At 40.2% G+C, this 21,846-nt stretch overlaps 1 protein-coding gene across 1 annotated transcript in view; it reads left to right on the top strand.

The window, feature by feature from the left end:
- clvs2 (clavesin 2) overlaps positions 1 to 21,846 on the top strand; it is a 37,286-nt gene that overhangs the window by 4,906 nt on the left and 10,534 nt on the right. The window lies entirely within an intron of this gene.

Below are 21,846 nucleotides of genomic sequence, written 5' to 3'. Positions count from 1 at the left end.
TTTTGCATGTTTGTGTGCTGCTGCGCGTCCCTGTGTGTGTGTAACGAGCATAGTGTGTGCGTGCTGTGCACGAGCCTAGGCGCATTTTACTAATGTACTGTTAAAACAAATGCTGCGTTATTGACTTTAGACCAGGTTTTTGTTGGTCGATGGCGCGATCACTTCCCGCTTCCTCAAGATAGCAATACGCCAAGAATTCACCTGAACACACCTCCCTGTAAGACCAGCATGCCCATGGGCGCACAGATGGGCGCAGGTGCATTTGCTTTTTAAACGACGTGAGCGCTGGACAGGAAATTGACAACTGCGTCGGTCTTAAACTAGCAAAGACACTTGCGTTGGGCTTTGCCGTGCGCCGGCTCCAAAATAGGGCCCTTCAACTTAATCAAATGTTATCTATGGAAATAACCTATTTTGTCATTTCTGACTTATTGGTCAAGGGGGGGGTTGCAGTTAGGGTTAGTTTTCATCAGACTAACCCTGGGTCCAGTTAATTAGGTGTTCTGCTAACTAATAACAGCGAATCATATCCATACTTCAACGTTAACCGTCGGAAATGAACACCTCTGCTGAAGTGTTAAATTTGTTATCGCTAATAATGACAAGAGGACACCGCCGTCATGAAACTCTGACTGTGGTGATATCAACATGCAATATCGTTTACGAAAAAGACGACAATAAAATATATTTAAATTTTTTTAAACTCCCTTTATTTACATTGCCTTCCACCTTTTCGTTCCGCCCCCTATGTCTCTTTCTCTCTGCCTGCACACACTTACAGTCTGGAGCCAGCTGACTGCATCTCTGTGAGTCCAATGTGAGTCCGTCTCTGTACACGGTCCGGTTCTGGTGGTTGATTAATGCAGATATTTGCTGAGTAGCTCTCATAATGGGCAGGATGGGTAGTGCACTTTGATTGATAGTTTGTGATTAAATTCTGAATCTGCCACGTCCTCTGTCAGGTAAATATAGTAGCACAATGTCTTCCTCTGATGTAGAAGTACACTGTAAGTCAGTAGTAGGCTATACAGTGGAGTTGCATATTAAGTGGTTTGGGGTCCTTACAGCAATACCACAGGCCAAGCAAACAGCCTGTTCCAAACAGGCACATTTTCAACGGGCACTGTACTTCTTCTATTCAACACATTTCAGAAATACTTGTGGAGCTGTAGACATCGCTGTTGACTTTTAGTTTTGAATAATTCATATTGTTTTGAGTGGTTTAAACCAAGGTTTCCCAACCTTTTTTTACCCTATAACCCCTTAAAATGCAGCACTGAATCACCCATCCTGTGTTGTACAAGGACTTGAAATTTTGTTGTTACCAATATTCACCAAAAAATAAGCACATTTTAGAGGAAAAAATGCATCCTGCAGTGTAGCAGGAGTATGTTTGCCTACTTCCCTTCTCTGTAAATCATCTCCAGACCCCTGGCTGTCCATTCAGTCCAGTGCTGACTCGTCTCTCTCTCATATGTGACTACACAGTCTGCAGTGACTGGATCAGGGTTAGCTAAGGTTTAAGGTAGTCGTGCAATAGGGATGGTGTATTTCCTGTGGCTTTAATAAGGGATCAGGCCTGCTTAGTTTCTTAAGTAACTCTAGATTTCAATGTGATTTTCACCTCTTTCTCTCCTCATAATTCTGTTCAGAAGCCTTGGGTTATCCAGACAAAGTCTTACTAGGCCTGATCATACTGTTGCATATCTGATTTAAAAATATACCATATATTAGTAGACATCGCTATAGACTTAGCTTGTGCTTTCGTCTATTTAGCTGCCCATTAAGCAAACTAAGAAACATGTTTGTTATCGCTACAGGGGAGGCTCCTAGAGAATCAGATTAAAAATGAAGAGGGAGACAAGCTAATGATGGCAATAACCAGTGGCGGAATGTAACTAAGTACATTTACTCCATTATTTTACACATTCTTCTGGAAGTAATTTCGGGGTGCAATTCTGTTCTGGAGAATTCTACAAGCAGACCAAGCAATCGGCCATTCCAAACGGGCACATTTTGAACGGGCCCTGTACTAGTTATATAAAAACAGAAAAATATCTGCAATTTGTATATAAAGTTTTTTCGGTAAAACTTTACTTGAAGGTATTTACATAAGAGTAACATGACACTGTCATGAACACATGACATAACTTATCATGACAAAAACCAAATGACACTTACTAAAAGAAGCGTTATGTCATCAACGTTTATGACTTGTTTATAATGTTTATGACACGTTCATGACAGTGTCATGTCACTCTTATGTAGATACCGTCAAGTAAAGTGTAACCCCATTTTTTCTCATTTGCTGAATTTATGTCACAAGTCAATCACAGTAATTCATTAATAGTAAGTAATTAATCTACAACAACTTTAATAATACCAATTATTTTATGAAAAAAAATTTTTTTATATTTGCTGGTTCCAGCTTTTCTAATCTGAGGATTTGGTGTAAATTTGAGTTTTTGATTTGAGCCAAAATAAGCAATCTGAAGATGTCACCTTGGCCTGGTGTTTTATAGACATTTTTGACAGAAGAACTTGGAAATACAATTGACAGATTAACTGATATTAATAACAAACTATAGATGATTCCAGCATTATCTCATCCTCTAGAAATCTGCAGTGTTGTCTTTTTAAACAAATTTTTTCTATGTTGTTGCTGGAGGAAAATCTACAGCGGTAGAACCAACCTCCAGCCTCCAACTGTGCAGTCAACATGTTCCACTTAAGAGCAAGTCAAGCGCGGCGTTAAAGCTGCCAGCTCGTTTAAGGGAATAATGACATTTCAAATTTTGATTACACACCTCTGTTTGTTTTTTTCGAGGTTGGTTTGGCAGGCGATGATGCAAAGAAAGTGATTTTTTTTTTTAAATGGTTGTCTTTTTGGTTTTCTTAAGTTCTCACTTTCTCTAATCGGAGTCCAGGTTTTCCTCATGTGGCGTGTAAAGAACAGGGATGTGACAGTGCTTATTGGATTTCTATCTGTGTGTGGAGGATTTTCCATGACATGAAAACACATTAGTCCTCTCAGTTGCAAGGACACCTTTAACATCATTATTAAAATGAGTTACAGGGGAAGAGTGTGTCCTCTGTTAACCAGCCAAACCCGGGAGGAGGTCTGTGTGTGTGTGTGTGTGTGTGTTTGTGTGCGTGCGAGCGTGCGTGCGTGCGTGCATGTGCACGTGTTATTGCTTTCTCAACATCCTTGTGAATCATCTGCCAATTTGTGTTGGGCTCCATTAGTCAAAGTGAAATCTAAGGGGAAGTGTTTCCAGAGGGAAGTGTTGAGTAAGACGCGGCGAGGTCTAAAAGATTATCTGATGTGCTTGTGATGGATGCCAAACTGTCAAAGTTGCATCACTTGAATTTTACACTAAATTAACCTCCTAAATTTTTTTTTTTAAAATTCAAAAAAAAAAAAAAAAAATTTTTTTTTTCTTTTTTTTTTTTTTTTTTTTTTTTTTTTTTTTTTTTTTTTTTTTTTTTTTTTTTTATTTTTTTTTTTTTTTTTTTTTATTTTTTTTTTTTTTTTTTTTAATCATTTTGTCAAAGAAATTTCTGATTACTGATTTGAACGGCGTCAAGAATGGTTGTGGAAAAAAGGTTTAATGTCTAATCGTTTGATGTCTAATTGTATCACTTATTTGGTACCAAATGAAATGTGGTGAGCATCGAGTGTCTGGACCCTGAGGTCTTTATTTAGGTAATGTGTGTGTGTGGGGGCGGGTTAGCTACCTGTTACAATGTGTAATCTTCAATTTCTGTGGATATCAGGAGTAGAAAATGGTTCTTCGGGGTAGTGATGAGTGACTATACCTGCCAGACCAGGATTAGTCGAGACCGAGTCAAGCCCGAGTCCAAAGAGGTTCAAGTCCAAGTCAAGGCCGAATCCAAAAAAGGAGTCCAAATGAGAGACAGTGAAGATCGTAGACAGAAAGGGTCAAATTAGGCCACATTATTTACTTAAAATATAAAATGGAAATGTTCCCATTCTTGAACTTATGACTTGTCCTGAAGAATTCATAGGACCAGGTGCTGGCTGACATTGTGTCTGTGGCCAAAATGAAAAGGATTGATAACTGATGATTGAGGTATATGATGCAGCCCAGCGTACACCAGATTGATTATTCTAGATTGATTTCAAATTCAACTAATACCTGTTTTCTGAACGAGCGCACTTCATCAATGGTTTTGTTTTGAAGAAGAAAGTTACTACAAGCATATAGTGCTGGACTCGGTTGAGACCAACTAGAATATTTGGCGAGTCCAATGGCCGAGTCTGAGACAAGTCCGAGCCCAAACACCAACGAGTCCAAGACGAGTCCGAGACAACAGAAAAGCATCTCCAGTCCAGACTCGAGTCCAAGTCGGGACTCAAGTACGGGGGTATAACACATTTCTGACAGCTCTCCAGACACAGATTAGAGCCCGAATTATTGATTATTTTGGTAATGTGTTTTTTTTTTTGGCAACCTGTTACAACGTGTAACCTTCAATTTTTCAGTAGAAAATAGTTCTTCAGGGTAATGACCAGTGACTATACTTGCTTACATTTGGAAATGTAGGCCTTGGCTCCAATGTTTTTCATCCTGAACTGCAGGAAACAGAAACCCTCCGTTTTTAGTGATGAATCACAATAACAGAACCAAATGTAAATCAGTTTGAGCAATATACTTTCTTCTAATTTGTCTTCTACTTAAGTCCCAGCAAGATTTAAATAAATATCATATGGTGTGTTTACATAAGCAGGATGCCTCCTGCACTGTCTGTAAACATGAGTGTCAGAAGCGAGTTGAGGTGGTATGTTGGGGAACAAATGTTTCACCTTTCTTTCAGACTGAGGGAACAAAAACAAACTGACGCCAGCCAACGCATCACTGTGACTAGTCCATATATAACACATTTCTGACGGCTCTCCAGACACAGATTAGAGCCTGAATTATTGATGGGAGCTATTAGCTGAGCCCTGAGTCATTCCCCACTGCGCAACTGCTCACACAAATAGCTGCTCATCATTTGGTGCAGAGAAGGAAGCCGTGCAACAGAGTGATTTGATCTGATTTGATTTGACAAATCAAATGCACAAAACGCGTTACCAAAATCATCAAGGATGTGGCAATAAATTCAAACTCGTTTCCCTCTGGATGGAAAAACAAATTGAAAGGTTGTAATTATATTGATTTTCCTTATTGTCAATGAATCACATGAAGGCACAAAAAACATTGAATGGGTCCACTAACATGTAATGTTTTTGGATCAAAGCCTGATATAGCTTCTTTTCTCTGTCTGGGTTTTTATCTTTTCATGGGATAAGTTGGGAAAAAAGAAAAAAATATAAGCATCTCATCCTTTAACAATAGCACGAAAAACTGTGCCATTACAGCTAGGAATCAAACACATAAAGGTGCGTAAACGGATTTAAAATGGGAGACATGGTATCATGGGGAACTGCAGCTACATCAAACAATGGAAGAAATCTTAAACTTATGCAACCACACACGTATCAATACAAATATTTGGTTTTAACATAAATTGAAAAGCCTAACATGGGATTGGGGCTGCAAATTAAATATATTCATTACATTCAGGGGCAATTCAGGGATCAGAGCTATAGGGGGGCCTGGAACCCTATATTATTCTACTGTGCTAACAATTCTGAAAAAACATCCTTTAATGCTTAGCCACAGGTGGCATTACAAAATAAATCGTATATTCATCTACGGATAAGCAGACATTTCCTATATGCAGTATCAATAACTTTGGAAGATTAGAGATTTATGTGATTTTGACTAATGGCTGACAAGCACTATTTTCTGAAAATGGCTCAAAAGTTTAACAATTTTGTGATATTCCGAGAGCACATTTTCAAAAGTAGGCCTGAATATGCAAACTCGTTGGTTGTGCGGGAATTTCTGAATCTGAAAGTCGGCAAATCTGCCAAATTCGGCTTTGAGTGACTCGTGATTGCAGGTTGCAAACATTTTCCCGTCTTTTTGGTTTGGCGCACAACAGGGCGGGCCAACATTTATAGTGAACCTAAATTGATTTGCAGGCCGGATCAAAATTTGCAAAGGGCCGGATTTGGCCCGCGGGCCTTGTGCAATATTTTTTCACGGACTTCCTTTTTTATCAATTATTTTTTTAGGGGTGCTTCATAAAATCGCCCCTGATCAAGTGTTGCATTATTTTTCCCTAAGTAACACTGTTCATCTGTATCATCCCTCTTAAATTAACATATGCATAATTAAACTATTAACATTTATGTTTCACCCTGTACAGTATGTGAGAATATAGTGGAGAGACGGGCCTGAGTCATCCCCCCCCACCCACACACACACACACACACACACACACACACACACACACACACACACACACACTGAGATCTAAATATTGTTAAACAGCCACAGTAAGTCACAGTGAGTCACTTCAGAATGAGGAGATCTGAAAGTGTTTAACCGCAGCTGAGTCAGACTCATCTGCAGGCCAGTCTGACGGTTTGATGTAGTTTCAGTAGTCCAATTTACACTGAACGCTGGAGCTGTAACAAATCCAAATTTTACTGTACAATTAATTGTCTCACAAATAATTGCGATCAACAATTCCAATTAAAAAATATGTATTTACGTGTTACTTTTGCAAACAAATTCAAGTTTTGAATGAATCCCACAATACATCTTTTGGTTATATCACTGTTATTTAGTCACGCTTTGCGTAGCGCTGCGAGGAGGGTCTGGCTAGTTCACTTGTTTTGACGGAGCTAGTCCAGCTAGCTGTCTGGATTTACCCTGCAGAGATCTGAGGAGCAGTTAACCATAGTCCTCAGAAATCCACCGGAGTTTAGAACGCCAACACAAAGAAAGCAGAAGGTGAAGGATATCCAGCCGAAAAGTAGGGACATCCTGCGAAATTTCCGGCGGAACACAAACAATCCCATAAATGAAACGTCGTTGATATAGACGATGCAGAATGTGACGTAGTTCCATTTGTTTTGTAAAGCTAAAAAAAAAACTGCCTCCTTACGCCTAGTTTGGCGCTCTTATTTCGGAAGGTGAGGGACATCCGGACGAAAATGGGGGACATACGGCGGATCTTCCAGCAGCACCAGAGCAATCTCCGTCGTGCACATAGACTAAACAGTGTATACTGTATAATAAAAAATCTCTTTTTTTACCAGTTGTTCCGACAAAAAAAGAAATAGAAAGATGATACTTTGTGTCTGGCCTTTTGTGTCTTCACCGTGATAAAGTATTTTTTTTAAACGAATAGCCTTTGGTGTAGATTTTCGTGCTTCCAATAGGAAGAACCATTTTCATTTTGATGACTCCTCAAGGGCCAAACTGTCAGAATGACTAACAGACACACCTAGAGACCTTCAGCAAAATGACCATGAAACTTAGTATAGATATTAATTCCCTCTTCCCCGGTGGATGATTCCCAATTATTCCGGTGACTAAGTTTTCTGCTAGTGTCTCGAAATGAGTTATGTGACATAGATAATATAATAATACCACTAGTACACAGCCTATGAAGTAAACCACTCCTCTTTATTATTATAAAAGATTGTATTTTTTCCTTAAATGAGCATAATTACCATCAACAGTCACACCCCTCAGGACCGTAGCTAATGTTAGCAGTTAACTGCGGTTAAACAAAGAAATGGCAATTATGTAAAATATAATTGCAATCAGACAATTGTTTGCCACACAAAACCGTTTTTACTTGCATTTTTTGAAACATGTTAGGTCCATATGTGTTTGTGTTATGTCGTGAATGTGAAAATGAACTGCTACCTCCCCCATATGCTCTAGCCACTGAAAAGAAATAAGCGGAGAAATCAGGCCAATTACAAAAGCTGGTCAGTCTGACATCATGTTGCCTGAGCTCATTACTATTCATGCGCTCGCCCAGTTGCGCTAGGTAAAGGATGCTGATAGCCAGACTCTCATTGGCTAGCTGTTAGCCAATCAGAGTCAAACAGCTTAGCTCGTTGAATACTAATGAGAACTGGCACAAATCGAGGTGCTGAGTCTTTCTGCAGGCTTTCTATACCACGCTAGAATGGCTTGAAACAAGGTAACCGAGGCAATTTTTCCACAAAAAATGTTAGAGTCCACAGTAGAACTTCAGACATTACCACAAAGTAATGAAATACATGTGGCAGGGCACCTTTAATAATTGTTACAGGCCTCCTGAACGTATCACTTAGTTAACGTCTTTGTGCATCAGCAACTTTATATGTATCTCCTGCTGCTGCTGTCCTGGTTTCTCTTTGTTTCCACAGATTCTCCATCATGCTCAGTGCTCGGTTATCTGATGTCTGTATGAACTGACAGCAATGCGACAAATAACAGTAGCCTATTACACTGCAAAACAGACTTCTTTAATTTAAGTATAAGGTTATCCAAGTTGTTTTTGACCTGCATTGTTTTATCAAGCTACATTTAATTCTTTAAATAAACCAAACCATCTTTCTCTAGCTATAGATTTTTAGTTTGGGATTATTTTTTTTAAATATGACAATCATGCCATCCACACTTTTCACACTTGTTCCTTATCTGCTTGAAAAAGAGATTGAATATATGACAGTGACAAATCAAGATTAGTTACCTTAAAATATCTAATTTTAATTGGGCTTGACAACATTATTTACCCTTGATAAGGAATAATCAGAGTTTAGCGTACTGAAATAAGATAAAATAACATTCTTGAATTGCCCTTTTTCAGTCATTGCCTTTCTTTTGCCTTGTCCCCCATGATGATGCTGCTCAATTGTGATTAGCTCTTTTTCATGGCAACGCTGACCGTGTTAGTTTTGAGCAAATACAAATAGCATGTAGGCCACGTGTCTTGGGATCCCCATTTGTAGCATATTATGATGCACAGATCACAGCAGAAACAAGGCTGATATTCTGGCCGGCCCGTAGAGGGATTCGATGGTTATTACACCCCCAAATAAGCAACACATTTATTTTTTTCTTAGGATTATTTTTGGTGCATTTTTGCCTTAGTTTTTTAAAAAAAAGGAAAAAAAAAAAAAAAAAAAAAAAAAAAAAAAAAAAAAAAAAAAAAAGAATGGATTGGGATGGAACAGGGGACGTTGTGGTTTACATGATAAACTTCAACTTTAGATAAACTCTTACCCCCTGCGCCCCAGTATCTGTAAAAAGGGTGGAAAGGGGACTGAGTACCCAGGGCCCTCAAGAGAGGAGGGCCCACAAGATGCTAGAATGAATAGCTGTGAATGTAGATAGCCCATAGAGAATGCCTTTCTACAGGGCCCCGAATTTTGTGCTACGCCCCTGTCTGTAACTGTTAAAGGTCCCGTGGCATGAAAATTTCACTTTATGAGGTTTTTTAACATTAATATGCATTCCCCCAGACTGCCTATGGTCCCCCAGTGGCTAGAAATGGCGATAGGTGTAAACCGAGCCCTGGGTATCCTGCTCTGCCTTTGAGAAAATGAAATATTGCTCCTTATGAGGTCATAAGGAGCAAGGTTACCTCCCCTTTCTCTGCTTTGCCCGCCCAGAGAATTTGGCCCACCCATGAGAAAGAGACATCATGGCTTTCAAACGAGCAAAGTGGCAGTTGGTCAAGGCCACACCCCCACCCTCCACCTTGCCCCCCCTCTCTCCTCCTCAATAGCTACAGACACAGAAATGGCACATACTAAGGAAAGCTCATTGTCGGACTGGCTCTAGTGGCTGTAATTCTGCACCAAGGCTGAATTTTGGGAAAGAGAAATACTCAAATACAGTATTAGGGGGACCCTAAGGCCTATATTAAAGCATCCAAAGAGCACCATGTCATGGGACCTTTAAGGAGAAATAAACAACATGCTGGAAATTTCGTTCTGTCGAGCCTCAACAGTTGTAATCCTGGAATTGTTTCATTTGTACTGAGCATTGCACCAGCTATTAAGGGTTTATCAGCTGATGATGTCACGATAGCACGACAAGATGGCCATTAGATTGAGAGTTATTTTTAATCAGTTTAGTGTGAGAGTGGGGCTGGAGGAAAGCTCTCCGAAATAGAAAGGGTTCGTCCTCTGGGGAGTGTGAATGTTCTTGGTAAATGTAATGGCCATCGGCTCAATAAATCTTGGTAATTAATGTAGATTTGACTGGCTTGCATCACTATCTTCTTGCTCCGCCACTAGGAAGAGAAAAAATCGTCTTCTGTTTCCTGCAGTCATTAGCTTTGCTCAGTGATTTGTATCCGTAAACAGTGAGAGAGAGTGGAGGTCTAATGGTCAGCGAGGGACACATTCAGAAAAGGTAGCTGACTCAACAAAGCTTTGTGTCCTGGAGTTGACCCCTCTCTACATGTAATCTTGCTCTTCATGCGCTGCCTGAGGCTGTATCGTCTAGCTCTTGTGTACTTATTCTCCTTTGATACAGTGAACACGGCACAGTACATGCTCCATTTTTCCCAATTGTATGGAAAGCACATTTCCTCTTACATTTCTTTATACTCGCATACAAGAGATTACATAAAAGAGTCTGTGGAAACACAGGAAGTGAGACAGTGTGCGGATGGGATTGAAACCCATCCAGTCGTTATCCTCCAGGATTACAACATTACAGAGGGATTAAAGTTTCAAGTCTGCAAAACCTTCTTTTGATTTGGTCCTCTCAAAACAATTTTCAAAGTAATGTATAAGAAAATATTTATATATATAATATAATTTTGTAGCCCATTTTAATATTGCAGCTTTTAAAGTTTCTCCAGTTCAGGAGTTCAAGAAACAACCTCACTGATAGATATTCAAAGCAGATAATCAACAATACACAAACATTTAACAAAATATATGTTAAAAGTTTTTTTTTTTAAATATATATATATTATTCCTTTCATAAAAAATTAGATCTCACAGTTGACCATTTTATTTAGCACCATAATTATATATTTTTAGCTTAAAGGTGCCCTGCCATACAAAACTGTTTTTACTTTCATTTTTTGAAATATGTTAGGTCCATATGTGAACTGCTCCCTCCTCTGTCAGCTCTAGCCACTGAAAAGAAATAAGCGTAGAAATCAGGCCAATTACAAAAGCTGGTCAGTCTGACATCATGTTGCCTGAGCTCATTACTATTCATGAGCTCGCCCAGTTGGGCTGGGTAAAGGATTCTGACAGTCAGGCTCTTATTGGCTAGCTGTTAGCCAATCCGATTCAAACAGCTTAGCTTGTTGAATATTAATGAGAACTGGCAGGAATCGAGCTGAGTCTTCCTGCAGGCTTTCTATACCACGCTAGAATGGCTTGAAACAAGGTAACCAAGGCATTTTTTCCACAAAAAATGTTACAGAGTCCATGGTAGAACTTCTGACATTACCAACAAAGTAATGAAATGCGTGTGGCAGGGCACCTTTAAACTACAAAATAAAGCATGTTGTAAGTTAGCACATTTCACACAAAGACAATTCAAAAATAAATCAACATCCTTTTCATTGCATCAACATGCAAGAATAGAAACCTTTTAATAGTCTTTCAGTCACAACATTTTATTTTCACGTGGAATGGATTTTAAAGATTTGTCCCCTTCTTGTTTGTTTTGTTTTTGTAGTTTTTTGTATACTTCTGTTTGCAGTGTTTTCATTACTGTAAAAACACAAGCTGTTGGAACACGCTGGAGGTGGACGTGAAGGACCTCTCGTCCCGTGTTTTATGGATGTCTCGTGTCTGGAGTCAGGGATGCGAACTCGCCTCGTTAAGGTGATCTGTCACAGCCTGCCACTGTCTGACCTCAGATCAGATACCTGCCACTCAGGAATGAATGAGCTGTACTGAATCTCTGTACAGCTGCTGACAGCCAGCAGACTCGACACTGCAGTCACGGCATGGAGTATGCTGGGGACACAAGGGCGTAGGTTTAGTTTCAACATTGGGGGGGGGAGTGGGCACATTATAACCGGGGGTCTGTCTGGGGGTCCTCCCCCAAACCCTTTTGAGCGTCAAACACTTCATATACTGTATCTGAAATCGTTGAAAAACATATATTTACTGGTAAGAAGTAGGGCTTGATCCAAATATCGGAATATTCGTTGCTTGGGTAGGTGTTTGATTTTCAATTTTAGGATTCAATCATGTTTTTTGGGGGGGGGTTTTGTCTTCAATGCTGTAATAAAGTTGAGACAGATTCAACTTTTGGCGAAACGCAACCCTATGTTTTGAACGCAACTCTATGTTTTGAACGCAACTCTATGTTTTGAGCCCCCCGAACGGTTATTTTTATCTCTTTTTGGAGAGAGGGTTGTCTTAATATTTTTTTGAGGGGGACAAATCTACCTCTTCTAAATATTGGGCGGAACATATCCCCTGCACCCCCCCCCCCCCAAAAAAAAATCTACGCCTATGGGGGGACATGTCCCCCACACTTGTCGGTGCCCTCTGTCGCCCACACTTACAACGCGTCTGAGTGGATTTGAATGCACAACTAGGCGAGTGTGCACATTACTCAGGTTGCATCATTTGATTGATAGACTCATAGAGATATAGGCAATAATAAAATATATACAAAAATATAGGGAGGAAAACTAATTTAAATATGCAATAATTAAGATCAGTGTATATGATGGAATAGTGGCATTAGAATGTGCCAGAGGCCACCAAATTTGGGCAAAACTTTCCCCCGGGAGGCTGACCCCAACACTAGTTAAATATTAGCAGGTCTCCCATTGGGTGAGATGTGGCAGTAAAAAAATAAATGTAGGCCAGTTGGCATCCGTGATTTGGAGGGACAAATGGGAGAGGATCTTTCAATAAAAATCATCCTCATAAAGAGTCGGTCCCCCTCACTTGTGAAATTACAGCTACGCCCCTGTGTGCAGCCTGCATTTAAAGCTTTTAAGTGATGATTCTTACGTCTGTCTGTCTGTTGGCAGGATTTGGCTCAAATGTGTTGACACATGGACCATGACTCAGGATTCAGTAGATTAAATTAGATCTGGGATTTTGTCCATTAGACAGTTTTTGTTACGGCCTACATGGGAAAGTCCAACATGTGGGACTTCTCACTGGGCTGATAATAGGAGGGTTGTGTTCCTGTGCTTTTTGCAAACAGGAAGGTTCAAACTCAATGATGTAATTAAAGCCAAATCAAGTAGCTGCTTAGAGTCATCAGTGTAATGTAAAAACAAAGCTGATGGCGCCACGGTTACAGAAATGCATTAGAAGTCTTCACAGGACTCGATCAGGAGACTCAAGTCAAGTCGGGTCCAAATGCAATCCTTCAACAAAAAGACAAAAAATGTTAGAGTTTCTACATTTGTGGGAACGTTGGCTAACCCCAAACAACAGCGGTCGATCATGTGTCAAGCAGAGCCGAAAGGTAACTGATACTGTAGCTGAAACAGTTATTTTATACAGCAACCTAATCATGGCATGGGTGTACGGCTGGTAACGTGTTTCCGGTCCAGAGTGAAATATCTCTACTGTCATTGGATGGATTGCCACGACATTTTGGTACAGACGTCCACGCTCCCCGGAGGATAAATCCTAATGATGTTGATGATCTTGTAACTTTTTATTCTCCGTTGTTCGTTGTATTTAAAAACTTGCCAGTCTGCCATCAAACAAAAGTGTGCACAATTATTCTTTAATTAGCACTTTCCCTGTTAGAATTATGTAGGCCTAATGCCCTTTCACCTGACATCTTGACATTTTCTGAGACTTCCAAATCCACTTTGCCGCCCGAATTTCAAATACGATAGCAAAAATGGAACATTAGTCATTGAAGGAATATAGAAAGGGAATGTCATCTTCCTTTTTAAACTTTTTTTTTACTGCATTTACTGATTTAAAATCACATGAAGTGTCCCCTCCTCCTTCTCTTCCTCAGTCCCCTCTGGCCTCCCCATGCCTTTCACTTTTGTCTTCTTTACCCTCCCCCCCTTCTCTCTCTCTCTCTCTCTCTCTCTCTCCCTTAATTCAGTCCCTCCATTATTGTTCCCAAGAGACAGTACTGGCAGGGCAGTTTATGTTTTGTCAGTTTCTGGAAAACGGCAGCTTGCGATTCATGTGTTTTGTTTCAAGATGAACTCAGTAATCATAGAGTTTCTTCTATAGAAACACAATACAGTCCAAAATTAAAAGAAATAGTTACAGAAATCATCCCGAAATCTCCTTCCTGGTGTTTATTTTCCCTATTTGTTTTCCCTCATTGAACCTAAAAGAAGCATCATCTTTCTTCTTCATCAGCAGCCAGATGCAGGGTACACTGTGTTTAGTCGTACGCCCCCCCCCCTCTCCCCACACACACACACACACTCTTTCTATCTCCACTCCCTCCTGCTACATCCCACCCTTGCCACGTTGCCATGGCAACATGTCGGCCTGCCACGCTATCCGCTCTGCCCTCTTCTCCAGATGGGCCTCCCTTTTGTTGCGCAGAGACATCAAAAACACATTTCTCCATCTCGCTCCCTCTTTTTTTTTTCTTCCAAGACTCTGCTCAGCCGATCACTGAGCGCGCCACAAAACAACTGTAAATGATTGATAAACAATAATGTAATATTAATAGTGTAATGCTGCTTGCTATATACACACAATGCTGTTGCAGTAAATAAATACAGACACAGAGTGAAGAAATAGTTCCTTTACATTTAATAGTTCTCCGTCTATTCTTTCTTTAGTGCATCTTAATCTTTTTCGTGGGGTTTTCTGGCATCCACAATGAAGTTGACTTTTTTTTTTTTTATTAAATATGTCGACAAATTTTGGATGGATTGCTAATTTAAGGAATTACTTTGGCGATCGACAACTTTTCGCCACTAGCAAGTCCCATATTTGTCCCTTTTATAGAGCCTGAACATCTGCAGACATTTTGACCACTTTAACACAGACAATAGTGCAGCACCAGTCAGTGAACTCTCCGTGGATTTACTCTGCATTAGCATCGTTACGTAACACGCAAACCCCTCCAGAATAACTGGCACTCCGGAGGAAAACTGTGTCAACAATGTCTGCAAGAAAAGACATGTAATAGATGTTGGCCTACTGTTTCTTCTCAGGCTGCAGCTTGTGTGTGAATGCACTTTAATTCTGCGCGATATCTTGGAGCATTAACTCAAATCTTCTGATCCGCCTCCTTCATCATCATGTATAATAGATGATGAAAGGTTTCTCAGCACCCTATACTTTTTTTTTTATCTCAAGCAGTACAATTAAGACAGCAGATTCATAATATGCTTTAAAATTAGAAAAACGGTTAATAGCAAATGGGGTTTAAGTGAACTAAGAGTGTTTATTACTTTTACTTCTTCCATCCGATTTCCTCCCAGTTTACCTGATAATATCAATCGCAGTGATCGTATTTCAATCGTCTGTGAATTGCGTCTGTACACAGGAGATGGAGCCGTGGAACAACAGTATTGATTTCCGCTCAGCTGGAAGAAGCTGCTGCTGTCTGTCCGAATGTTCTCCCACTTCAATAAGACTTACGACGCAACGTTTGACTGATATAAGGGTTTGAAGTTGCTTTTAAAAAAAGAAGCTGCCAGCAGCTGATGTTCTCTGACAATATTTAAGATCTGCTTGTTTAAAAAAAATAAATAAATTGGATTGTTGAAAATGTAACAGAAGCAATTGTTGCAAACATTTCTCGTGTACAAAGCTGTGTTCAACTTGTCTGATAACAGGATAGTCTAAGTAGACGATGTTTCATTTCCGGGATTGCTCAGGTGCCGCCGGAAAATCTGTCCAATCTGAGTTTTCTGTTGCACGACTAAAACAACTTTTGAACGTACACATGTTCCACCAAAACAAGTTCCTTCCAGAGGCTATTTTGCAGAGACGCCGTTGCTCCGTCCGGCGCTTAGCGCTGCCCAAGACGATTGTGATTGGTTTAAAGGGATACGCCACCGTTTGTTGAAATAGGGCTCATCACGGTCTCCCCTAGCTGTAGATAGGTGGGCCAACGCATTTTTTGTGCATGCATTGTTTTAGTCCGGTGCAACACCGGCAGCACCGCCGCTAGTTAGCTTAGCGTAGTGCATGTTAGCATGTTGTGAGTAAAAGTGAGCCAACAAAAGACAAAAAAAACAACCTAATTACTTGCACTGAGAAATACCAATAAACTAGAGCACGTTTTTCTCCCATCCCGGAATACTGTGTGGACTAGCCAGACCCTCCTCTGCAGCGCACTGGAGGAAGGTCTGACAAAGCGAGACACAACAATAATATAACCAAAAGATGTATTGTGGGATTCATTCAAAACTTGAATTTAAGGATAACAGATTGGATCAAAAGCTACAGAGAAATAAAAGATCCAAGGTTGAACTAATGCTGCGGCTGTCCTTTGGGGAAGTGAACTAAAAGGTTGAGTCTAGTTCATCTTCGACATTTTTGTGGGTTCTGGTGACTAGAAGTGCAGCTGGTCGAGAATTTCAGCCCACAAGGAGAAGTGAAGCAGCGCTTCGCTCTGCTTTCTGTCACATACTGTAACATTCACCATTGATTTACCCTTTTTTTTCTTTTTTTTTTTTTTACTTCCATGCATTAGCTTTATTCAGACGTCCTCTCATAAAGGTGTTGTTTTTTGTAAAGAACAAGCCAGCAGCAAACCAATGTCATCACTCCAGGCTACACTTTACATCCGGCAAAGAAAGAGGCACTGGAATGGAGGGAGGACACGTTTACTCATGCTTCTGTGGATCAGAAGTGACAGCAGCAGAGCCGAGCGGAGAGAGGTCGGGAGGGGGGGGGGGGATGTATGACCACCACAACCCCGGTAACATATAGAGTGGTAGACGACGCATGTCAGACTTTGTAACATCAGCTGCTTGTTTGCTGAGTGCTGATAGACTCTCGCTCTCCGACAGAAATGTTGCATTTCACAGCGTTTTCTTCTTCAAAAACTGCAGTTTGCAGCTTTTTAAGATGCAGTAGGTAAGACTTCTAAAACTAACTTTCTGTCATATTTGCTGAAACTGACCCCATGTTCCAGTAGAACTACATGAAGCAGGGAATAAAAAAAATTAAAAAATCTGGCTCCTCTGGCTCCACCTACAGCCTGTAGTGTGATTTGCAAAAATCCACCGCTCCCTGTTCAGATGCACCAATCAGGGCCAGGGGGGAGTATCTAACTGCGTGTCAATCACTGCTAATGCACACGCATTCATTCTCCCTTGTGGGGGGAGGGGCTTAGGAGACCGTTTGGGCTTTAGCAGAAAGGGGGGGTAGGGACTGAGAAGTTGTTGATGTTCAAATTCTTTGGCTAAGTCCTGGATCATCACAATCCTACCTACAGCACCTTTAAGGTCTTTCTTCATTGGGGAAAAAAATTATATATATACAAATATATGTACAAAATATGTAAAAAATTACTACCTCCCATCAATAAGCGGAGACCTGTCTGCAGGTTTTCTTCAACACATGTTTAAATCTAATTAGCAAGAGAAGATTAATTTTATTACTCTCTTTTTTGTCTCTAACACAGTGAAAAATGTCCCTTACAATTTTAACTTGCCTTTAAATTAAGAGTTAATTTGCAAAAAGAGAATAAAGCCTTAAGCCAATGAATAAACCAACACCAGTTTGATTGATTTTCCCTTGAGGCCGCAATACAATAAAACATGATTTAGGAAGATTAAAAGAAATTTAGATGTCTTATCAAAACAACTAATAGTTTCGGAAAACAGTCAAGAGGCCAAAGATATTTCATTGATATTGATAAAAATAACTGAAAAGCAGCATATCGACACATCCAAGGAGAATAAAACCCTGTGTAGTTTGATAAAGTAGACCACACTGCCAGCAAATATTTATTAAGGTAATACGCAGTAATTAATGCACAGGGGGAAAAGAAATTAGAGTGTAGTCATGCCTGAGGTTCATTTTCCATTATTCTGACAAGGAGGATGATCAGAATAGAATGGTGAATTGAAATGATTGAAATTTGCGAAATATTTCAGGCAGCCATTTTGCGTGACGTTGTCCGGGGGAATTCGTCACCGTCTTTACCTGCTGATGTCGCCCTCTGCTGTACATTTCTGTCCAGGTGGATTATAAAGGATTGTAGATCATCTGGCACCATCCTCTCGCTGCTGTCACAGCTCCCTTTTGATCCATTAAATAATGAATCAGCAGCCGGTGACTCACAGGTTGGCGCTCTGTTGTACGACCTGATGTTGCAGCTTCAGCAGGTTCAGCCTTTAGAAGCATTTGTACCCACTGCAGACCAGCCTCACTCCATCTTCCTCTTGTTGTCACGTGCACGTTGTTCTAGTCTTTATCCACGACGTTCCACTTCAGGGATTGTTCAGGTGCCGCCAGAAATTCCAGGAAATATATGGTCTATGGTTCACCCTTGTGTTGTCCTCAGGTCACATTTGACGCGTTTTTATATCAGAAATATGTTTCTCTCAACCAAATTGCCCAAAAATAACTTGGATGCGTGGATGTACATTATATGGGACCCATGCAACATTCTTTACAGGTAAAATGAATGATTTACTTTCATTGAATTGTGGTGTTTTATTCAATTTTATGACCAGTCTGTGATTCACTCAACATCTTCTGATTTTAACTATAAGTCAAAATAATTCATAATTTCTGCATTTTTTTTACTCAAAAATTAGGTATAATGTCAAATAAATTAGGTTTATTGACCATGAATTTCAAAAAGCATTGAAAAAAAGTGACAAAAACGTTTCAATTTAAACCCAAGTTCATGTTCGACGGGAACGCGACACAAGGGTTAACTGCTCCTCAGATCTCTGCAGGGTCAGCTAGCTAGACTATCTGTCCAATCAGAGTTTTCTGTTGCTGACTAAACAACCTCTGAACGTACACATGTTCCACCAAAACATGTTCTTTCCTGAGGCGATTTTGCAGAGACGCCGTTATTTTGTCCGGGGCTTAGAGCCGCCCAAGAGGATTGTGATTGGTTTAACCCTTGTGTTGTCTTCCCGTCATCGACCGTGCAATTTTCAGATTTTCTGGATCAAAATTTTAAATTAGAACTTTTTTTTTCAACATTTTGTTGTTCTTTGTTGACACTTTTGCCGATGTTTTTGTTGATTTATTTTTGCGTTTTGTTAATGTTTTGACAATTTTTTTCCTACTTTTTACGGAATTTTTGTCACTTTTTTCAACGTTATTTTGTCTTTTTATTTTTTTTAAATGCTATAAAATTGAAAAAACACTCAAATTCAATGAAAGTAGTGAACTGATCATGTATTTAACCTGTGTTTACCGCTCTATGGAACCATCCACGTTATTGACCTTGACAATTTGGTTGAAAGAAAGCCAAATTTCTGATATAGAAACTTTTTAAAAATGGGTCCTGACAGAGGTCTTCTTCTTCATGGTCCCTCCTCAGTTTTACCTGCGATGGATTTCAGCGTCTGATGGAGTTCTTCTTTGTGCTGGGAGAAAATGTGTTTGGTTTTATTCTGTTTTATTTCGGTTATATGAATCATTACGATGGTTGTTTCTTTGGCACCGTCCGGTTATGAGTGTGAATCAGAGCTTGGTTGTTGTTGTTTTTTGGCAGGTACATCAGATGCTGACTCACTTCTCTCTAAGGGCGTTTTCACACTGACAGCCTTTAGTTCTGTTGAATCTAACTAGAGTTTGTTTGCATCGCTGGTGTGGTTCGTATGGGCAGGTGAGAATGCCGCAATCGAACTATGGTGCGCACCAAAAGCGGACAAAACAAGTGTACTGAGACCTGCTCGAAGAGGGGGTCCCGGTACGCTTTCAATAGAACTCTGGAGCGGTTTGTTTGTGGTGAGAACGTGATCTGTATTCGAACTGCACCAACTACATGTACTCCGCAAGTCTTAGGTAATGTCTCCTGTAGTCAAGTGTGTTTAGCAATCTGCGATGCAGCAGAGCAGCAAACTGTAGCAGCTTGCAGTGTTCCTCTCACAGAAACAGACTGCGGTCAAGCTTGCCGTCCGTCACTCGTATCTCTGTGGTCAAACCAGCAGCCGCTAAAATTGGAGACAGACAGCGGCAGAGCAGAGCGAAGTCTCTGTGACCCGAGCAGATGTAGTAACGTCTCTTGGGAAACAATTTCTGATAATTTTAATGAAATGAGCTGGTTTGACCATGATAGGGGCCGAGACTGAGAGAGCTACATGGAGCTACATGGATAAATGTGCACCAAACAAGCCACTTTGAAATGTTGCATCATGAATACAAAAGTTGGGTGACCCTCCCCCCCTAGACAAAAAAATGACCCTCCCATCAACAAAGAATAAAAAAGACATGAAACTCCGGTGGTCCATTCCATAAATACCGAACGGTCCCTAATAATGTTTCTGTACTTTTACTTAAGTAACATTTTAAAGTCAGGACTTGCATGCATGATGCATGGGCAGATATTCTTTTTTGACAAACTCACTTTTTTGTAAATTTGGTTTGAAAAGAATTGAAAAAAAAGTGACTTCTGTAAGATGCAGCATAATGATAAACTCATATTCCGACCCATTGCAACATCAACAGACGGACCTTTTCTGTTTTGTTTAAACTTTATCTTACATTCTTGTCGAAATTACACTTATATGTACAGTTAGGCAACTTCAGTCGCAAAACACGTTTTTATTTTGTCCTCTGGAGCCCGTACTGATCCTGATTTAGACCAACACTGGAATTACTACTGGAATCAAAATGACCAAACTGCTCGGAGCAAAGCTTGTAGTGTGTGTGGTTATCTGTTAAAGGACACATTGAGTATCCTTAAGGTGGACTCAATGCCCGAGTATTCAGATTCAAAGAAGCAGCTGTGTCTCTTGACGATCGGCTGACTTTCATCTGACGAGAGGATTCCGACGCGACACATGTCGTTACCGCTGAGTGTCTCTGAGTGTCTTTGAACAAAACCATGGTGTTTAATGTGCAGTGTTGTTTCTGTCCCCTCTGGATCTGTGAGGTTTTATAACACACCAGCTGCATATGTGTTCAAGTCACGTGGGACAGAAGGTATGGAAAGATTGACGTGATTTAAAAGCTTTCACACGTCAGACAGCTCAAGATGGCAGCTCTCAGTCTAACTACTAACAAGCTTCATTTACACAATGAATGAATAGTTATTGAGCTACGGTTGTGTGCGTTTGTCATGTTGGAATGAAATTATGAATAATTGAGCAATTTGTGATTTTCACTGAATAATAAAAAATGTTGTGTTGCTTTGAAACCCATATTTTACCCATATTTATACCCATATCTTCATGCATTCAAAAGTTGCTTTTATATTCTGCAAGAAGATGCTGATCACAACAGTTCACAGAATCCAATGTTTTATTATAAGAAGAAGAGCTCAGAAGTTGCTCCTGCTAGCAGAAAATAAAAATTGCTGATTACACACCACATTTCATTTAAAGACATATTTTGCCGATATAAATCCAGCTCTGTGTCATCTTTGTGCCGGCAGTGTGTTCAGATGAACAGTGGTTGGCTTCCCTCTATGGCGCCAGTGCATTAAGCTCGGAGCTGCCGAGGTCTGCCGAGATCCGCCCGATGGTCTCAGAGGACCTCTGTGACTCATTTAGCGTCAGCTGGTGGATCCCAGACCTCCGCTGCTCGGCTCAGTTGCAAGCTCCATGCCGACACGGAGGGAAGCCAAACACCGTTCGTCACACACTGCCCACACTGCCATGACACAGAGCTGGATTTATATCGGCAAGGTATCCCTTTAAGTAATCAACACAAAACCACACTAAAATGGTTTAACTACAGTGTTTGCTTTTAAATTAAAAAATTGTGCCAAAGAAATACTGAAGAGAAACGACAGCTGACGTGAGGCATTATTGAGGTTTATTGAGGCCAAATCAGAGGTTTCAGAACGGTTGTCACTTGGCTGTTAACTTGAATGATATTTACGAAATCGGAAA

The sequence above is a fragment of the Perca fluviatilis genome, chromosome 18, assembly GCF_010015445.1.
Source record: "Perca fluviatilis chromosome 18, GENO_Pfluv_1.0, whole genome shotgun sequence".
Lineage (NCBI taxonomy): Eukaryota > Metazoa > Chordata > Actinopteri > Perciformes > Percidae > Perca > Perca fluviatilis.
This window is presented reverse-complemented; position numbering and strand designations above follow the sequence as displayed.